The sequence below is a fragment of the Artibeus jamaicensis genome, unplaced genomic scaffold, assembly GCF_021234435.1.
Source record: "Artibeus jamaicensis isolate MK-2021 breed Jamaican fruit bat unplaced genomic scaffold, CSHL_Jam_final contig_936, whole genome shotgun sequence".
In the NCBI taxonomy this organism is placed as follows: domain Eukaryota; kingdom Metazoa; phylum Chordata; class Mammalia; order Chiroptera; family Phyllostomidae; genus Artibeus; species Artibeus jamaicensis.
In genome coordinates, this window is record NW_026522017.1 from 230,648 (window position 1) to 252,457 (window position 21,810).

The following is a 21,810-nucleotide window of genomic DNA, read 5'->3' on the forward strand; positions in this document are numbered from 1 at the left end:
AGACACTGAAATTAATTTCTTAAAACATAGGGAAGTGGGTGAAGAAGCAAAGAACCGGAGTTTTGACATTGTGCTTCGTAGAGGTTTTAACATAATGAAACATTTTTTTTTAATGACATAAAGACAGCTTTCCAAAGAAAGGTGGCCAAAGGCTTTCAATAATAAAACAGATATCACCACAGAAGCACTTAAGGAAGAGCACAGAGAGAGAAAACCAAGGCAAAAATACTGGAGCAGAAATAGCAAAATCAAGGAACAGATGAAACAGAAAGAGAGGCAATGAGAGCAGAAACAGGTCATGCAGGGAAGAACACTCCCTCCGGAAACCCAAGGTGGATGAGAAGAGAGAGGCTTGTTGCAGGATTAAAATGGGTGGAATAAGGCACCAGAAGAGAGCTTTAAGATAATGGAAGGGTTTAACTAAGTGTATCAAGTGCAGGGAAAGATTGAGCAATGAGCTTGGCTGTAGGCCGATGAAGAAACAAGTGATCTGACAGCAGACATCCTGGGTCAAGTGATTCAAAGCGAGCCAGGTTTTGCAGCCGGGAGCACTCTTGCTCTGACCAGCGTGCTGCTTAGTTCTAGCAGGCTTTTAAGAACTGAGTGAACTACTGTTTTCAACGGCAGACACTTGAGACAAAGGTAAACTGAACTATAGAGTGAAAAAGAAGCTTGTGATGATATTTTTTAAAGAAAATAGATGCTAGGAACTATATGAGCATGGAATAGGAGACAATATAATAATACTCAACAAAGCAAAGAAAAAGTTGGAATAGTGTGAAATCACAACACATGCTAGGGGAGAAACGACAGTGGGAGTGAAGGTGGTAGAAAACTGGTTGCACCTGGACACAAGAAATTGTAAAAAAAAAATGTCTTTGCTGTGGCTCCATGTACTGGCCACTTCTCTCCCTTCATGGTAGCACTGAAACACACCAAAGGGAGCACTGGGGGAGGACACAGCAGTCTATATTTATTGTGCAAAAACGAAGCCCCAGTATTGGCACATTGTCTGATTTTTTTCAAAGGCAATCTGAAATACAGTTTTATGTGAAATCTCCCAGTTTTTATATATTGGTTCAACTTTTAATTTTCTCACTGTGCACTCTGCAGACCAAACAATTGCATGCTGCAGGTCGGATTTGGCCCACAGACCCTCGTGTTATACAAGATATGATTTTTTTCACCTTGGGTCTGCACAATGGCCTGAAGTTCTTGAGGACTTGAAGGATGTAAAAGTTGGGCTTGCATTATGGGGTAGGAGCGGGGTGGGGTCAGGGAAGAAGTTAACAGTGAGGAGAATCCAGCTGGAAGTAAGAGGAAAGGGAATGACTGACTTCAGACAGAGCTCAGCTTTAGCTTCTGCAGGTGGTATCACCCTGGCACTTACTGAAGGCAATTACTGATGAAAAATATGATTATTTCTTAAAACTAAAACAGGAAAACCAATAATATGGATGGTATAGACAAATGAAGAGGGTAGGCCCTTAAGGAGTTTTTCTTCAAAATTTAGAGAGGATAGAATAGTAATTATTGTTTATTGATAATTTACTGTGTTGGGGGCTTTCCATTATATATCTCTAATATTTGTAACAGCGATTTTCACGCTTTTTCTTCTCATGGCATATATAAACTAATAAAATTCTGTGGCACACCAAAATATATATATTTTGCCAATCAGACAAAAAAATAAGTATAATTTTGATTCATTCACACCAGATGGCTATTGTTGTGTTGGCTGTTGTCATTTTTTAAATATATTTTATTGCTTGTGCTATTACAGTTGTCCCATGTCATGCCCTTTATCTCCATCTGCCCTGAACACCACCTCCCATCTGCATTCCTCCCCACCCTTAGTTTATGTCCATGGGTCCTACATATAAGTTCTTTGGCTTCTCCATTTCCTATACTATTTTTAACCTCCTCCTATCTATTTCCTACTCACCATTTATGCTACTTATTCCCTGGACCTTTCCCCCCATTCTCCCCTTTCCCGTTGATAACCCTCCATGTGATCTCCATTTCTGTGATTCTGTTCCTGTTCTAGTTGTTTGCTTAGTTCATTTTTGGTGTTTGTTTTTTTAGGTTCAGTTGTTGATAGTTGTGAGTTTGTTGTCCTTTTACTGTTCATAGTGTTTGATCTTCTTTTTCTTAGATAAATCCCTTTAACATTTCATATAATAAGGGCTTGGTGATGATGAACTTCTTTAACTTGACCTTATCTGGGAAGCACTTTATCTGCCCTTCCACTCTAAATGATAGCTTTGCTGGATAGAGTAATCTGGGATGGAGGTCCTTGCCTTTTATGACTTTGAATATTTCTTTCCAGCCCCTTTTTGTCTGCAAGATTTCTTTTGAGAGATCAGCTTATAGCCTTGGCTGGTGTAGCACAGTGGATTGAGCACAGGCTGTGGACCAAAAGGTTGCCAGTTCAATTCCCAGGCAGGGCACACGCCTGGACTGTGGACCAGGTCCCCAGTATATGGCATGCGAGAGGCAGCCACACATTGGTATTTCTCTCCTTCTCTTCCTCTCTCTCTAAAAATAAATAAATAAAATATTTTAAAAAAGAAATCAGCTGATAGTCTTATGGAAACTCCTTTGTTGGTAACTGTCTCCTTTTCTCTTGCTGTTTTTAAGAGTCTCTCCTTCCCTGGCTGGTATAGCTCAGTGGATTGAGCAGGGGCCTCTGAATCAAAGGGTTGCTGGTTTGATTACCAGTCAGGGCACCTGCCTGAACTGCAGGCCAGATACCCAGTATAGGGTTTGCAAGAGGCAACCACACATTGATGTTTCTCTCCCTCTCTTTCTCCTTCCCTTCTCCTCTAAAAATAAATAAATAAAATAAAGAGTTTCTCCTTGCCTTTAATCTTGGATAATGTAATTATGATGTGTCTTGTTGTGTTTCTTCTTGGATCTAACATCTTTGGGACTCTCTGAGCATCCTGGACTTGCTTGTCTAGCTCCTTTGCCAGACTGGGAAAGTTCTCCTTCATTATTTTTTCAAATAAGTTTTCAATTTCTGGCTCTTTCTCTTCTCCTTCTGGCACCCCATGATTCATATGTTGGAACATTTAAAGTTGTACTGGAGTTTCCTAAGCCACATTTTTTAAATTTTTGGTTTCTTCATTCTGTTCTGGTTGAATGTTTATTTCTTCCTTCTTCTCCAAACCATTGATTTGGGTACTATTTTCCTTCCCTTTACTGTTGGTTCCATGTACATTTTCCTTTATTTCACTTTTCATAGCCTTCACTTTTTTTGTCTATTTTGCAACCATACTCAATCAGTTCCATGAGCATCGTGATTACCAGGGTTTGAACTATGCATCTGATAGGTGGGCTATCTCTTCATTGATTAGTTGTGTTTTTTCTGGAGCTTTGATCTGTTCTTTCATGAGGGTCATTTTTTTTTTGGTCTTGGCATGCCTGTTACATAGTAAGAGGCAGAGCCTTAAGCATTGACCAGGGTGGGGCAACCCATGTCACTGCGATGTGGTGCTATTTGGGGGGAGGGGTTCAAAAGGGAACAATGCTGCTAGCTTGGCTCTCATCCAGCGTTCACTCACTTCTGCTGCTACCCATAATCAAACCAGGACCTTCTGGTGCTGATTCCCAGGTGTGTGGGTGGGTTTGTATACATTTTAGGACCCTGTGAATTTCTCCAATGGACTTTCCTGTGAGGCTGGGAGTTTTTCCCGCTACCACAACCCCCACAAGTTTTTTCATTCACAGGTTTTGAGGCTTTCTCTTCCCTCGCTGGAACTCTGGGTTGTGTGGTCTGTCTCATTCCCTGGTTGTTCCAGTTTATCTGCATGCAAATGTGGGACCTCCCGCTCTGCCAGCTGCTGTCTTGCTGAGAGTCCTCTTCATCTGGCTGCCCAGCTCTGCCCCTCTTACAGGTCTGGATGAATGTTTCTTCTTTAACTCCTTGGTTATCAGACTCCATACAGTTCAATTTTCTGTCAGTTCTGATTGTTTTTGCTTTTAAATTTGTTGTTGTCCTTCTTTTGGTTGTGTGAGGAGGCAAAGTGTATCTACCTATGCTTCCATCTTGACCGGAAGTCTGCTGTTGTCATTTTTTACTTGACAATCTAAGGGAAAAGAGGTCAGTGCCCCTGACTAAACACTCAGGTATTGCCTGTTTTAAAAATTCTTGGGGAACACCTGTTGAAAATCACAGATCTATAATAACCCATTTTATAGATACTGAATGGATCATTCAAAGAGGTTAAAACCTGAAGCACCTGTGCTCCTGGGTCTATATTTGTGCTTCTGATTTTACACAGAACTCTTTCCCTAGTCTTGAAATATAGTAGCCCACCCTTATCTACAGTTCCACTTTTCATGGTTTCAGTTACATGCAGTCAACTGCAGTCCAAATCTATTAAATGGGAAATTCCAGAAATATATTATAAGTTTTAAATTGCAATGTTCTGAGTAATGCAATGAAATCTCTCACTATCTCATTCCATCCAGCCTGGGACATGAATTATCCCTTTGTTCAGCGTATCCATACTGTGTGCACTCCCTACCCCATTAGTCACCTAGTAGGCCTCTCAGTTATCAGATCCACCGTCATGATATCACAGTGCTCATGTTCAAGTAGCCCTTATTTTACTTAATAATGTTATATTCACATAACTTTTTTCTTCTTTTAAAAAATTTTTAAATTTAATTATTGTTCAAGTACAGTCTTCTGTTTTTTACTCCCATTCCAGCCAACCCCCCCATCACATAACTTTTATTACAGTAATTGTCATAACTGTTCTATTTTTTTTTAATTTTTTTTTATTGATTATGCCATTACATTTGCTCTATTCCCCCCTCCCTTCCCCTCCACCCTGCATACCCCTCCCCCACCATTTCCCCCTTTAGTTCATGAACATGTGTCTCAATTTCTTTAGATTCTGTATTTCCCCTACTATTCTTACCCTCCCCCCTATCTATTTTCTATCTACTGTCTATGCTACTTATTTTCTGTACCTTCTCCCCCCTTCCCCTCCTCCCACTCCCCTATTGCTAACCCTCCCTGAGATCTTCATTTCTATGGTTCTGCTCCTGATCTAGCTATCCTCTTAGTTTGCTTTTGTTTTAGGTGTGGTTCTTAATAACTGTGAGTTTGCTGTCCTTTCACTGTTCGTCTTTTTTATCTTCTTTTTCTTAGGTAAGTCCCTTTAACATTTCATATAATAAGGGCTTGGTGATGATGAACTCCTTGAATTTGGTCTTATCTGAGAAGCACTTTATCTGTCCTTCCATTCTAAATGAAAGTTTTGCTGGGTAGAGCAATCTTGGTTGTAGATCTTTGGTTTTCATGACTTGGAATACCTCTGTCCAGCCCCTTCTTGCCTGTTAGGTCTCTTTTGAGAAATCAGCTGACAGTCTGATGGGAACTCCTTTGTAGGTGACTGTCCCCTTAGCTCTTGCTGCTTCTAAGATTCTCTCCTTCATTTTAATCTTGGCTAATGTAATTATGATGTGCCTTGGTGTGTTCCTTCTTGAGTCCAACTTCTTTGGGACTCTCTGAGCTTCCTGGATTTCTCGGAAGTCTATTTCCTTTGCCATCTTGGGGAAATTCTCCTTTATTATTTGTTCAAATAATTTTTCAACTGGTGGTTGTGCCTTTCCCCCTTCTGGTACCCCTATAATTCGGATGTTGGAACGTTTAAAGATGTCCTGGAGGTTCCTAATCTTCTCCTCATTTTTCTGAATTCTTATTTCTTCATTCCTTTCTGTTTGACCATTTTTTTCTTCCTTCTGGTTCTCTCCCTTGATTTGAGTCCCAATTTTCTTTCCATTACTATTGGAATCTTTTGTATCCCCATTCATTTCAATTAATTTAGCTTCCATATGTTTCTCTAATTTGTGGCTAAAGTCAACCAGTTCTGTAAGGATCCTTATAACCAGTGTTTTGAACTGTGCATCTGAAAGACTGGCTATTTCTTCATCACTTAGGTCTGTCAGTTCTGGGGCTCTGAGTTGTCCTAGAGCCATTTTCGGTCTGTTCCCGCTGTTAAGTGAGCGGAGCGAAGCCTTAGTTGTTTACCAGGACGGGGCGACCCAGGTCGCTGGTTTGTGATGCTGTGTGTGGGGGCGGGGTCAGAGAGGGAGTAATGGCGTTCCTCTCCGCTAGCCCAGCGTTTCCAGTCACTCCGCACGCCTGGGGTTTAACCGATCGGAATTGCGCGAGCCTGCTGCCCTGCGCCGGCTTCCCTTCTCACTGGCTTCTCCGCACGTAAATGCGCGCGACTGAGCGACCCACCGCGCCCCTTCTTTGTGCGCTCCGGCAGCCAGCTCGCTCGCAATCGCGCCCTCGGTTGCCTGTGCACGCCGTGCACCGCCCCGGGAATTTTTTCTTGCTAACCTGCTCCGCTGCAGGCCTGGCTCCTCGTACCGGTCCAGCCGAGTATCTAGTTGTCCTTTGGACTCCGTATTGTCGATTTTCCGTGTGGCTTTGTTGTGACTGCTGTTAAAAATAGTTGTTCTTAGATTTGGTTGTGCACAGAGGCGAGGTGGATCCTCCATCTACCGAAATTTTAATTTCTTAATAATAACTGTTCTATTTTGTGAGTTGTTAACCTGTTACTGGGCCTAATTTATAAATTAAACTTAATTATAGATATGTATTATAGAAAATAAACAGCACACACAGGGCCTTGCTGGATAAGGATGAGGAGGGACTACTTTACTGCTATATGCCACAACATGGATGAATCTTGGAAACACTATGCTATGTGAAAGAAGCCAGACACAAAGGACCACATATTATATAATTCCATTTAAATGAAATGTCCAGAATAGGCAAGTGTGGACACAGAAAGTAGCTTAGATGTTGCCTAGGGCTGGGGTAAAATGGAGAGGCTAACGTATATGGGGTTTATTTTTGGAGTAAAGAAGATGTTCTACAACTGATTGCATTTATGATTAATTGCACAACTCCAAAAAAATACTAAAAAATGATTGAATTTTACATTAAAATAGGTAAATTGTACATTGATATACAATTGATATCAATTGATGTAAATTATCTTAATAAATTGATATATTGGCATAAATTATCTCAAAAAAAGTTGTTACCAACAAAAAGTAAGAGAAAAATTGGCTTTGAACCATCAGTCATGTGTCATGAAGCACATAGAGAATGTAATACAGGTTGGCAGTGTTTTTATATTCTAACTCCCTCATCAGCAGAGCTGAGACTCTATCCCCAGTCTTGCAGCCCTCAACCCTGGGGCTTGGCCCTGCTCCCAGCAGGGCAGGAGCTGTGTTGGGGCTCAGACTGGAGCTAGAAACAGTAGCAAGAGGCAAGCATCACATGCATGTTTCACATATAGCATCTCATTTACATTGACAACAGACCTGCAAAGAGGGTGTTATTATTATTCCCCTTAGAAGAAAGAGGAAATATTTAGTCAGGTCACATCATTTTCTAGGGTGAATTTAGTGTGTTGCACAACCAGAGTGTGAGCCCAGACAGCCAGGATTTTTAACTCCAAACCCCTAGAGGCCAGGTGGCTCCTGGGAAGAGGACACCACTTTCTCAGGATCTGTTAGTGAGACTGGAAACGGGTGCCCCTGGAGGATCATTTGGAAGGTTGTTTCAAAAGCCATAAAAAGAGACATACTTTTTTTAAATCCTCACCCAAGGACATTTTATCATTGCCTTTAGAGAGAGAGAAAGGGAGAGAGAGAAACATTGATTGGTTGCCACCCGTACACAACCAGACTGGACCAGGGATCCAACTGGCAACCTAGGTATGTGCCCTGACCAGGAATTGAACCCACCAAGTTTCAGTTATTTGATGATGCTCCAACCAATTGAGCCACATTGGCTGGGGGTGGGGAGAAGGCATAGTTTTAATCCAGCAACCCCACTTTGAGAAATTTATTCTATAGAAATATATCTTTGCCTACTTGTCCAATGATTTCTCTAGAATAAATTTCTCAAAGTGGGGTTGCTGCAATATATATATATATATATATATATATATATATATATATATATATACACATACATACATACACACACACACATACATACATACATACATATATGTATTTTTCCATCAGGGTGCTATATAAAAACTAATAGTCAAGAAAATTTTTAAGAAAAATCTGTATTTCCATCCACAGAGGGTTGGTTGTTACAGCACAACACATCTCCCTGCCATGGTGGCTGAGCTCAGGAAGGGCATGTTCCACAGAGAGTAACTGGGGAGAACAGTGGTGGTAAGAAAAATAAAGGAGTAGGAGGGGAGAACCTGCCCCTAAACTCAGTCAAAAATCGCAGCCTAAGCTGACATGTCACTCGGGAACATCACCTTACCACTATTGGAGTCTTCATGAGAATTGTCTTAATGACAGAACCATTCTTCAATGTTATTTACCTGAAACATGACATCTGACATTAAGGTGTTTGTGGAATGCTTCTGAAATATGCTTTAAAATATTACCTAGATCTTGGGCTTTAAAACACTATCTCTAAGTAGGCTGAAGGAGCTGTATGAGACTCCAGGTCTTTGAAGAAGCCGTGAGGTGTGAGGTGAGCCCCCTTTACTCCCTTAGACCTCTCAGGCTCACCCCACATGCATATATCCCCTCTTTTGTCCAGCAGGAGCACACTCAGCTCGGAGTCAGGAATGAAAAGGACGGTCTGCAGCCTGAGCACATATATCACTGTCGCAGATGGAAGCAAACAGACGGCTTTGAAACCAGGTGCCATTTATATTTTTTAAATTGCTTTTACACAAAATATAATTGTTGAATCTTCCTTTTTCCAAGTCCATTACTGGAAAGTATGTACACCTATTTTATTTAGGACTTTGGGGAAGCTGCAGGCATTAAAAAATGAATAGCTCAATTTCTACTAAAGGGAAGAGGGAAAAAAATCTTCTGAAACTGACTGGTGAACAATAGTTAGAGTGTTTGATGGGCTCCACAGTCACACTGAACTACCTTTCTCCCTGTGACCATTTTGTACAATATAAAAGTTATGATGAGTCTTATGTTTAGGAAGCATTTGTTTCCAAAGGAAGACTTTCTAGTTCATATTGCATGACCATAAATTCATGAACTTCATACTGTACTATGGTTATGTTCTTAGGAAATACATAGTGAAACATTTAGAGGTAGAGAGTCATGAACTTCAGATAGTTCAGACACAAAATTAGTGATAGATAGATAGATAGATAGATAGATAGATAGATAGATAATAGATATAAATAAATATAGATATAGATGGATGGATGATAAGTAGGGTGAGCTCATATAGGATAAAATGTTAACAATAGATTAATCTGAAAAGGACACACATATCTTTTTGTACTGTTTCTATTTTTATATATTTTTAAAAATCTGAGATAATTTCTAAATCCAAGGTTAAAAATAAAAAATACTCTACACCAAAGACAAAAAATACACTGTTGCTTCTCAAATGTTAACATATCACATCAGAATATTATCGGCCCATATCTGATATTACTTTATTTTTTAGTTATTTTATATAGATTATATATTTATATGATTAAAAATCTGAACACTATAAATAGATCGATACTGAGACCTGTCACTCCTGCCCCATCCCCTACTACTCAGTTACTTCTCACACCCTGTGGGTAACAGCATCTATTAGTTCCTGACTTACCTTTCCAGGGATTATTTATGCAGACATGAGTATGTATTATTCCCCCTTCCTCATGCTAAATGGGGTTTGCTGTAATGGCTTTGGTCACATAGCAGCGCATTATGTAGGGCTATCCATTCTGGTGTCACTTTAGGATGCTCTCTCTGTTCGTAAAGAAATGGATATAATAGCTGCTTCTTGTAGTTATACAGAATGTGTGCCCAACCCTACTACTTGGCTATGGGTTGAATTAAATGTGCTTTGAATATACATTTTACAAATAACTAGGAAAGTCAACTTATAAGAATATCAAAAGTCAAATTCAAAATACCTAGATACTTAAATATTCTGACCAGTTTTGAACATCAAGGAACAATAAAACTTCAAATATTTTTTTGAAATAACACTGAAAAGAAGGGTTGACCACAGAATTTACTTAAAGTTTCATTGCTCCTTTTTTAAATGTCTCACTCTGGGAATTTTCAGACTATGTTTGTTTTGTGTTCCTGTTCTTTACTATACATGTCAGTACAGTTAGCACAAAGGTGTCAAAGGAGATTAAGTTTGTGAAAGAAAAGCCTCTAAATTTTTGAAATATTATGACCAAATGAAATAGTTTTTCTCTTCTGCCTGCAGTACAATTCAGTTCAGTTCAATAAACACTTACTTGGCCTTGTGCAAACCACTGAGATTTAAAAGATGGGTAAGAAATTGGTCCTGGCCTCAAGACACTCACAAGTACAGTCATGGGCCACCGAACAACAGGGCACGTCCTGAGCAATGTGTCGTTAGGTGAGTTGTGGACATTACAGAGCACACTTGCGTAAACCTAGATGGTGTAGCCTGCTGTGCTATGTGAAACAGCCTATTGCTGCATGACACATTCCTGTATTGAACACTGCAGGCAACTGTGACACAATGGTAAGTATTTGTGCATCTAAACTTACCTAATCATTGAAAAGGCACAGTAAAAAAAGGTATAAAAGATAAAAATGGTACACCTGTGTAGGGCACGTACCATGAATGAAGATCTTGCAGGACTAAAATTACTCTTGGTGAGCCAATGAGTTAGTGGTGAGTGAACGTGCAGGCCTAGGGCAGCGACTTCCAACTGGTGCTCCATAAGGACCTTCAGAGCATGCGGTACCTGACGAGTTAGCCAGGGACGTCGACCTGTTTTTCCTTAGATTGTCAAATAAAAAATGACAACAGACAGCAAAACAACCACCCTGCAGTGTGAAGGAGTCAAAGTCATACCTATTTTTTTTGTCAGGTCATCAAAAAATATATTTCCTGTTGTGCCACAGATTTTAGTAATTAGTTTATGCTGTATCATAAGATGAAAACAGTTGAAAATCGCTGACCTAAAGTATTAATACATACAACTATAGACTTTATCAACACAATACACTTAGGCTACACAAAACTTATAAAACAACATGAAATTAAATCAAGCACCAGAGAAAATTATATTATCAAGAGACATGGTAAACACAAGATGTACAAGGCTGCTGCCAACATAGCATGGGATACTGTTTTACAGCAAACTTTCAGTAAGTAGAAAGAGTACACCCTACTGCAGCGATGAAAAGTATAATGTAAATACATAAGCCAGTATTATGTACTGTACATAATTACATGTACTACAGTTTTACATGACTGCCAGAGCAGGCAGTTTACACCAATGTCACCACAAACACAGGAGTAATGCATTCTGCTATGACGTTAGGACAGCTGCAATGTCACTAGGCAATAGAAATTTTTCAGTTCCATTATATATAACCTTAGGGGAGCACCATCGTTGATTGACTGAAACATCACTATACGGTGTGTGACCATAGTATCTCTTTCATGTAAGAATTGCTATGCTAGGTAGGCAGGCACTGTACATACTGCAGAAGCTCAAAGGAAGGGCACCTCGCCCTGCCTAATGAGATAAAATGATCTACTTGTAAGGATGAGTGAAAGCTGCTCAGAAATAGGATGGGGCAGCAGAGGCGAAGGCTGCAAAGTTTTACGAAGGCACGAAAGTACCTACTACAGGTGGGGAAATGGCAAACAACTCAGTGTCATTAGAGTTCCAGACTGTAAACAGCAGAAGCTGTGGCTAAAAAGGGGCAAGCTTTGCATGGCCTGCCGGCGGGGACTCGGCCCTGAGCCGCTGCTGAAGGAAGGGGTTTGGGCAGGTAGGTTTGCCTTTGAGAAGGTTCATCATGGCTTTGAGGTGGCAGATGGATTTGATAAAGAGATTGGGCCATAGTGGGAGAGCCACAGCGATGAAGAGGGGGAGGCATATTTTTCACAGTTTGGGCAGCAAACCATGCCGGGTTTGATGATTACTGGCTGGGGGTGTGAAGAGACCAGGAAGACCCTTGGGTTCAGACTTGTGTGACTCAGCAATGGTGGCTCCAGTCCATGAAGCAGGGAAACGGAGAAGGAGGAGGGTGGCGATGCCGAGTTCGGGTTGGGTCATGTTGAATCTGAGGTGAGCAGATGGATGCAGCCCTGACTCCGATGATCAGAGAAGAGTTCTGGAATTCCACACACAGTATTGGGCATTGTGTTAGTTTCCTGAAGCTACTGTAACAATTTACCCCCAGAAGAGGCTTAAATACACACAAATTTATTCTCTTACATTTCTGGAGGTCAGAGTTCTGAAATCCACCTCACTGAGCTAAAAGCAAGGCGGCAGCCAGGCTGGTTCCTCCCAGAAGCTCTAGGGGAGAGTCCTCTCCTCACCTTTTCCTGCTTCTAGAGGCCACCTGAATTCCTCAGTTTATGGCTCTTCCTCCACCACAGCCAGCATTGTAGACTCTTGCCTCCCTTGTATAGGAACACTTGTAAGAACACTGGGCTCATGCAGATAATCCAGAATAATCTCCCCATCTCTAGAGCCTTAATCATATCTGCAAAGTCCCTTTTGCCAAATAAGGTAATTCTCACAAGTTCCATAGATTAGGACCTAAATATATTTGGGGGCCATTATCAGACTACTGCATTCTCTGTTTGCATAACGTTAGAGTACACGCAATCGATGGGGTGCATGTGTAGGGAGAGAGGAGTGTTAGATCAAGAACAGAGCCCCGAGAACACCAAAGTTAGCGAGTGAGCAATGGAAGAGGGAACTCAAAGGAGGTGGAGAAGGAAGCCTGACAGGAAGAGAGTACCAGTAAAGAGCTAGTGTCACAGATGTGGAGAGCAGAGAATACTAGGGAGGAGGGAGTGGTCCACAGATGAAGTCAGGTAAACCATCTGGAGGTCCTGAACACAGTGCTCCTGCAGTATGTTTCCATGGCAGCCTCAGTTAAGTCCACGGGGCAGAGAACATCTGGCTGTGGATGGCAGCACTGGGTAATGAGGATGGGTGGGCTGCCCTTTTAGTAAGTTGGCTAAACGAGAAGAAAAGAGAGGTGATGGCAGCTAAAAAAAAAAAAAAAGCAGACTCAAGGGAAGTTACTTTGTTTTATTCTGCTTTGTTTCTAGGAAGGTGTGAGTCTATAGCATGTGTAGGCTCCCACAGAAGAGAGAGGTTAAAGATTTATGCAGGAGAGGGAATACCTGGTAGAACAAGGTCCCCAAAAGGGCTGATGGATATGAATTCCAGGAGCAAAGATAAGCAAAATTTGAAATAAGCCTATACTTTGTTCCAGCTTCTAAGAATTTATCTGAAAAAAAATCTTTAAAAATGGTCACATAAGAGAAAAAAATGTACAGGATGCTTCAAAGGCAAAGAGATGTGCATGAGTGTTCAAGGCAGTGTTGCTTATAATAGGGTAAATTTGAAACAACTTACATAGTTATCAGCAAAAGATTAGTTAAGCTCTGTAGTTGAGAAAGCCTTTAAATCTTGGAGTGGAAAGGTTTTCCTGTGTATAATATGACTTCCAGATACCATAAAAGAAGCTCCTACAGAACTGATAACAAAACATACACTTTCTTTAGACCTCATACAAAAGTAAAGACTGAAAAAAAATTTTAAATCTATCTAATATATGAAGAATTACTTCAAACTTATTTTTGAATAACCAAACAGAAAAATGGACAAAATCTATAAACTGGCATTTCATAGAAGACAAAAATCAAATAGCTAATAAAAATATTTCTAATGATCAATCTCATCAGGGATGAAATACATACAATAAGATACCATTATTTTACCTGTAAGATCAACAAAAATTAGAAAGATTGATATCTCTTGGTAAGATTATGAAGAAAAGGACACTCTCAAACATGGCTGGTAGAATTAAAATATATATGAATTTTAGAGAGCAATTTGTAGTGTTTATCAAAATTTTAAATGTATCCGACTTTTCTACATCAGCAATCAGCAATTCTACTTCTTAGAGTCTTTCTTGTAGAAATACCTTCATACATAAATAAGAAATTATAAATAAGTATCTATTTTACTGGATCATACTTTCATACTTGCCTGGAATGGGGAAAAATTGGACATGACCTGAATACCCATTAAGAGAAGAACAGTTAAATACCTTATGTAGCAAGTACTACATAATGAAAGTACATAATGGAATACTGGGGAGCTATTAAAAAGGAAGAATTACATCTAAGAATTAGATATAATAAATTATATAGAGTAGGTTTATAATATTTAACTAAACAAAAAACATATACAGCTAAATTGTAGGTATAGCACAATCCCGTTTTTGAAACAGAAACTATCTCTATGGACTAGACAGAGTAGGGACTCAGTGACGCACACAACACCACGGAGGAGACACAGAGGCATTGTACTAAGTGGGAAAGCCACACTCAGTAGGCTGCACACAGATTCCATTGATACGACCCCCTGGAAAAAGGAGAACTACAGGAATAGAAAACAGGCTGCCAGGGCTGGGGCTGGGGGAAAGGTCCCTATAAAAGAGAACAAATGAAGCGCTTCACGGCAACAGAAATGTTACATTTCTCTACTGTGGTATTTGTTCCACACTATGCGCGTTTGTACACTACAAGGGGTGAATTTTATTGTATGTGAATTTTACTTCAATATATCTGACTTTTTTAAAAGGTCATAAAGGTTCCCAGTAAGCTGTTAATAGTAGTTAACCTTAGAGAATGGAAGTGGGGGGGTATGGTTGAAGGAAAGACTCTTCTAATTTTTATACTTCTGTATAACTTGGATTATTTTTAGTAAGCATACACTACATTTGTAATTTTTGAAAAGGTGTGATAAGTATGACATGCTCAAACAGTGGGACACTATTCGGCCATTAGAAGTAGATTTACATCTACTAACACATGTAGGCATTTGTAATTACTGTTAAGTAGAAAAAAACAAATTATACAGCAACACACAATCACAGTTTTGGAAAAACACAATAAAATTATGTATGTATGCAGTGTCTCTGTGTGTGAGTATGTGTGCGTGTATGCAGACCAGACCGTATCTGCCCATTACTTAGCAGTAATTTAACAGGACTGACTTTTGGCAAGTGGTATCCCTGTGGGTTTGTGGAGGGGATGACTTTTATTTTTAACTTTGGTTGAATGGGTTATGAGGGTATACCATTTCTATAATTATAACAAGTGTTGCTTTTCATATCGCATAACTGAAGAAGTTGCTCTGGCCAGAGGCAGAACTGTTCATCCTCCAAGAGTGGAAGCAGGATCTGTGCAGACACAGAAGACTTTGTAGGCTGGACAGTAGAGAAAAGAGTCAGTAACACTGGCCTCAATTTTCTCAATAAAATAGGTCATCCTGTGAGAGTGTATGGGAATGGGGGCTGGGAGGGCAGGGAGTTTAAGAAAGGTGCACAAGTTGGCAATGACTTAGGAGGTAGGACGAGGAAGGGCACTGGGGCTCACTGAAAAGCACCGTCAAGGGTATGGGCTACAAAGACCCTCAGGAACTGGGCCATGAGGTGAATGGGGGTGGGGGGCAGGGGGCAAAGGGACTTCAGAGAACTAGGGTATGCAGGATTATCCAGTGTGAGTCCTGGTGACTACCACAGCCCAGTGTCACCCTGACTCCAAGAGAAAGCAAAAGAACAGCTGGTTAGATAAAATCATCCGATTGAAAATATTAGCAACTAATTAAGTGTTTTAGATGCTCTTCAGGCCAAAATGAAACCTAATAGCCCAAAGTTTAGCTGGGGGGGGAAGGAGAAAGGAGTGGCTAGTTTTTTTTTTTCCTAATATCACCCTAGGTATTTCTTTATTCCCCTATTTTACAGCCCAGTACCTTTTAATTCACTCGAGCTTGTTTTAGGGGGAGATGAGATACATTTGAGAATAACCACCAAATATACTCATAACCATTGCTCGGTTGTAATGTTTAAAACATACCTTTTTAAAAAGAGAGTTTGACTGCTTGGTTGGGGACGAGTTGCACACATTGGAAGCCCTGGTGACCTGCTTTCCTCCTGAATCCCTGGGAGGAGGCAGCCTCTTGCCAGCACTGGGCAGCTTGCTTGAGTAGCAACCGCAGTAGGACAAATCCAGACAGGAAGGGGGCCCGAGCCAGCCTCTCCTTTGATAAGGCTCTCTGACCTTCAAGAGACCTAGACAGTATCAGAAATTCCCACAGGCCTCAGAGGAGATGGAGAAGGTGAGCTGAGAAGGCTGGCCCCCAAGTCAGCGGGTCCCCGTGGTGAGCAATGAAATGACCCCATAGGTCTTCAGAGTGATGGCCAGGTCAGGTTCCCGAATGTAACCTGTTAGCTGTGCATTTCCATAATGGGACCTTCACCTAATGCAGCCCCATAGGCCTGTTATGTTGAGTAATATGTTTACACAGAAACCCACATAATTACACATTGATTAATAAAATCGATTATTTTCTCATTTGTCAGAATTTAGCAAAATTAGGGTCAATGCACCATGTTAACTGTGCACTGCACTGCTGACTTTGTCTCCTATTAAACACACATATAAACTTCTCCTTCCCAATTTTTCTGCTGATGAAAGGAAACATCATTTTTTTTTATTTTGTTTTTAAGCAGTTACAGGTGGACCCAAGCTATCAGGGTAACCCATTCTGTGCATTTTTACCTGACATTCCGAATGAGCTTACAGAGACAACTTTTTATTCAACATAAATGCCTCTTTTCTTTTTTAAGTCTCCAGAGAAAATTACTACCCAGGAATGATTTTTTTAAACTTGTTTTCATGTTGCCTGTGCCAGACGAAGTATTCCTGAGAGAAAACAGACCTTCTTGGGGAATCCAGACTAGTGCCATCATATCCAATCCTGAGTGAACTAACAACATTTTCCCTGCTGAGATGAGTGAAAAACAGGCCACAGGAGGATCCACGTTGACCCTAGTTAATCTTTAGTTTTTACAACGCATTAGCCTGTCTTTTCTCTTTCACGATGTAAGTACCTGGTACAAAGACTTCTTGTCAAATAAAGTAAAAGTCTGGCTTAAGTCTATCTTCAAGTTTGTAGCTAAATGTTTATCTATGGTCTGCAAAAAGAGGCAGAATTCACCCTGGTTGTGGTGACTGCGTTCCTGCTCTCATCATCATCGGGCCCTTGAAAACAGTGCTGTGATTACTGCCATTTTAAAGCTCAGGTCAGCCAGCAAAGGAGATTCTTTTTCTTTTCCCAATAATGTCTACCTGTTTTCTTTAATTATTATTTTACTTCGCTGTTTACGATTCTGCAAGATCTGCGCCACGGGGGATCCAGCCTGGGAACTTGCGGGGTGAGGAAGTCCTTGTGAAAATGAGAGCAAGTAGTTGGATGTCTGAGATACAGCAGGGTTAGGGGCTCGGTTAGCCCTGCAGAGAGAGGGCAGGTTTAGGGAGGAAAGCCACAGATGATACAGAAACCCTGCGTGTTTTCTTTGGACCCTTGTCCTCTTGCACAGATGCTTACTTCGCACCGCAGTGTGCTCTGACTGCAAGCGCTCACAGGGTCTGGTAGGGGAGATCGCCTGGCTTGCTCTTCCATCTCCTCGGAGTCTTCAGACCCCATAGGGAAGGGTGCCCCGTGGCATGGAGGCTCTTCAGGGAAAACTCTGAGAACTACTAGGGTCTCTTGACTAGGCAGGTTTGTATTATACTTTCAACCAGGTAAATTATTTTCCTGCTGCTGCTACATCAAAATACCACATGTAGTGGCTTTGAAAAAAAATTGACTATCTTACAGTTCTGGAGATCAGACGCCCAAAATGGGTTTCATAATCCAAAGCCAAGGTGTTGGCTGGGCTGTGCTCCTCTGGAGGCTCTAGGGGAGAAGACCTCTTCTCGCCTCTTCCAGCTTCTGCAGGCCACCTGAATCTCTCCATCATGAACACACAGCACTCCAACTTTCCTGCTTCTGTGTCACCTCTCCTCCTTCTGGCTTTGATGCAGCTGCCTCCCTCTTATCAGACACCTTGTAAATACATTGGGCCCAATAATCCTGGTTAATCTGTACATCACAACATGCTAAAGTAGTCGCCTCAGCAAAGCCTTTTTTGCCTTGTAAAGTGGCATAGTCACTGGTGTCAGGAATTAAGACATGGCCATTGTTCAGCCTCCCACAGCAGGGCCAGCCATATTTCCTGAGACCTGGGGCTGACCTTGGTCTTCAGCCACCATGGCAGGTCTGCAACACCCCAGCTGGTGCACCTCTGCCTGACCTTTGGCCCACTCCGCACACAGCCTGCTCCTGTTCCGGTGCATCCAAGCAGCCAGGACACAGTGAACAGCCTTGGAGGAGAGATGTCAGGTCTCCACAAAGAACCTGCAAAATCATTTTAACCCAAATGAAATGGATGTGGTGAATAAGCATGAATGATGATCTAATCAAAATATGCTTTTATTTTTGCCCTTTACAGTCCTTTAAAACTTTGTTCAGGGAGGGGTCACCCTGTCCTTGCTGCGATGACTGGGTCCCAACAGGGGCACTGTTAGCATTTCAGGCAGGACAATTTTTAGGATATTTAGCCTCCTAGGCCCTTGCCCCCTAAATGCCAGGAGCACCCTCCGCACTAATCATTGTGACAATCAAAACACTCCCAACACAAAATACCTGATGACCCTGGGTGTGGGGACTCTCGCAGGCCCAGGACCTATCTGGTCACTTGCAGGCCCTCAGGGAGTAATTGTTTTATGGTCCCTTTAGGTTGTGTGCAGGTCTCTGTCAGTAATTGGAACTCTGATGGATTCAGAGCTGCTGCTGGGGACTCTGCAGCAGGGAAGGGACTGCGGGCAACTCCCCCAGGTCCCAGCAGGGCCCCAGCCTGCTCCCGTGAGTGGGGACGGCCCCTGGGGAAAGGGTCAGAGCAGTTTCCAAGTTTCTTGCTGATGACTTCATCACACCTGGGTTTTCCTTTTAGAGGGCTTTTGTGGGGTTTTGGGAGATTCCCCTTTTGGGAATCTCTGGTACAACTCTCAGAAAGTATAGAGTGCATTGCCTTCTCAAGGCCTCACCTCCTCAACCCCTGGTTCCCCAGGGCAGCACCCCTCCTGCCTCCCCGCCTCTCTGGAGTGAGGGGTGAAGGGTCAGGGGACTGCTCTCCTTCATTCAGCCTGTGGTGATTGGGGCCTGCCTCCGGCGTGTGACATCTATGGCATCTTGGTACAAACTTCCATCTTAACATCTGACCGTGGAAATAAGAGAATAATTTCAAAACAAGTAATTTAGAGCTGAATTCTCAATGGGCGAGAACCTCTGGGTCTGAGTTTCCACAACAATTCATTTTCATAATCCAATACCTCTTCAAGCTGAATTTTGAAAATAGTACTTTTGTCTATAAGATCATTTAGGAAAGCTTTTTATCCTTCCATTAAAGCTCTTTTCTTGTCTTTTCTACAAATTGTTAAAGCTCTTAACCTACTGCTTTATGTTCCAGTGGCAGTTCAGGGGACCACAGAGAGCTTCTCATCCATCGTTGTTTTGGATGTTAAGGAATATCTGGAACACAGAGAGAGTGACTTTCTCAAACGTGATGAGACTAGAACGAACTGTTTCACAGTAACAACTACTGTGTGTAGTGCTTCACAGCTAACAAAGTGCCTGTACAGTTTTCTCCTTTGATCCTTGTGAGGCTAGGATAAAGCAAGTCCCATTTCACAGATGAGATAAGTGAGGCCCACACAGGAAGGGGCACTAACATTGGATGAGTGCAGTTATGTGCTGGGCGGGTTTTATACATTTAAAAGTTCATTTCATATCCATAGTGAATATACAAAGTGGGTGCTATTATCACCCCCAGGAAACCTCAGAAATGTTAAATAATTTATCCAAAGTCACACAGCCAGTAAGTGTGCCTTTTTGCTGCACCATTCTATTAATCTCCTCTCTTGAACTACAACTTGATCAGTTACCCATAAAATGCTTTGATGTTTACCCCATACCAGAAAAAAAAGGTTTAGGGGAATTTTATTGGATTATAATGCTAGCAGAAGGCCAAATGTCCAGAAAGAGTAGACTTTAATGGTTCCCAATTTTGGTATTTAAGAGTGAGTGAAAAGAAATATGAATTGGAGGAAATAGTGAAAGTCATCACACATCTTTGTGAAGTGACTACTTTGAGACCACAGCCAGGCCAAGACAAACACTGAATCATTTCAAGTGAGGCAAACACAGTCCAGCCTCCACCTTGCTCATTAGGAGCCCAGAGCCCAGAGCTCCAGGGACGGCGGTGGGAGGTTACATGCCGGAGCACTCCTGTAAACATTTCCTGGACCTCCATCCGCCTCTGCCAGCTGCACATTAAACAGCTCCTCAGGGCAAGGGGCCCCTTCCTTTGCAGACATCCTGCTTGCAGGGCCTCCTACCCATGATTTCAGTCTTTACCTATCACTTAAGAAAAGCCCTGTGACCCGCTTCATGGCAGAGTTCTGTTTTGCCCTGGGTGCTCAGGTTTTCCTGAGCCCCTTCTCCGAAGATATATAGGTCTGGCCCACTCTTCTGTCCAGTGCAACACTTCATCACAGATGGTATTTCTGGTTGTCATTACACAAATTCAAATATTGTTACAATCAAGCCTTTATAAATAATTGAATTGTGGCAAAGAACTGTGTAATGCAAACTCAGATGACAACGTTTTACTGGACATGAGATTCTTTTTTTTGTTGTTATTCATTTCTTTTTAAAAAATATATTTTATTGATTGTGCTATTATAGTTGTCCCATTTTCCCCCTTCACTCCCTTTCACCCTGTACACACCCCCCACCCACATTCCCCACTTCTAGTTCATGTCCATGGGTCATACATATAAGTTCCCTGGCCTCTACATTTCCCATACTATTCTTACCCTTCCCCTGTCTATTTTCTACCTTCCATCTATGCTACTTATTCTCTGTACCTTTTCCCCCCTTCTCCTCCTCCCACTCCCCTGTTGCTAACCCTCCATGTGATCTCCATTTCTGTGTGTCTGTTCCTGATCTAGTTGTTAGTTTATTTTTGTTTTATTTTAGGTGTGGTTGTTAGTAACTGTGAGTTTGCTATCTTTTCACTGTTCATATTTTTATCTTCTTTTTCTTAGTCCAAAGTCCTTTTAACATTTCATATAATAAGGGCTTGGTGATGATGAACTCCTTGAATTTGACCTTATCTGAGAAGCACTTTATCTGCCTTTCCATTCTAAATGAAAGCTTTGCTGGATAGATCAATCTTGGTTGTAAGTCTTTGGATTTCATGACTTGGAATACTTCTTTCCAGCCCCTTCTTGCCTGTAAGGTCTCTTTTGAGAAATCCACTGACAGTCTGATGGGAACTCCTTTGTAGGCGACTGTCCCCTTATCTCTTGCTGCTTCTAGGATTCTCTCCTTCATTTGAATCTTGGCTAATGAAATGATGATGGGCCTTGGTGTCTTCCTTCTTGGGTCCAACTTCTTTGGGACTCTCTGAGCTTCCTGGATTTCCTGGATGTCTATTTCCTTTGCCAGATTGGGGAAGTTCTCCTTTATTATTTGTTCAAATAAGTTTTCCACTTGTTGCTCTTCCTCTTCCCCTTCTGGTACCCCTATGATTCAGATGTTGGAACGTTTAAAGGTGTCCTGGAGGTTCCCAAGCCTCTCCTCATTTTTCTGAATTCTTGTTTCTTCATTTTTTTCTGGTTGGATGTTTCTTTCTTCTTTCTGGTCCACATCATTGATTTGAGTCCCAGTTTCCTTCTCATCACTATTGGTTCTCTGTACATTTTTCTTTATTTCACTTAGCATAGCCTTCATTTTTTTCATCTAATTTGCGACCCAATTCAACCAATTCTGTGAGCATCCTGATTACCAGTGT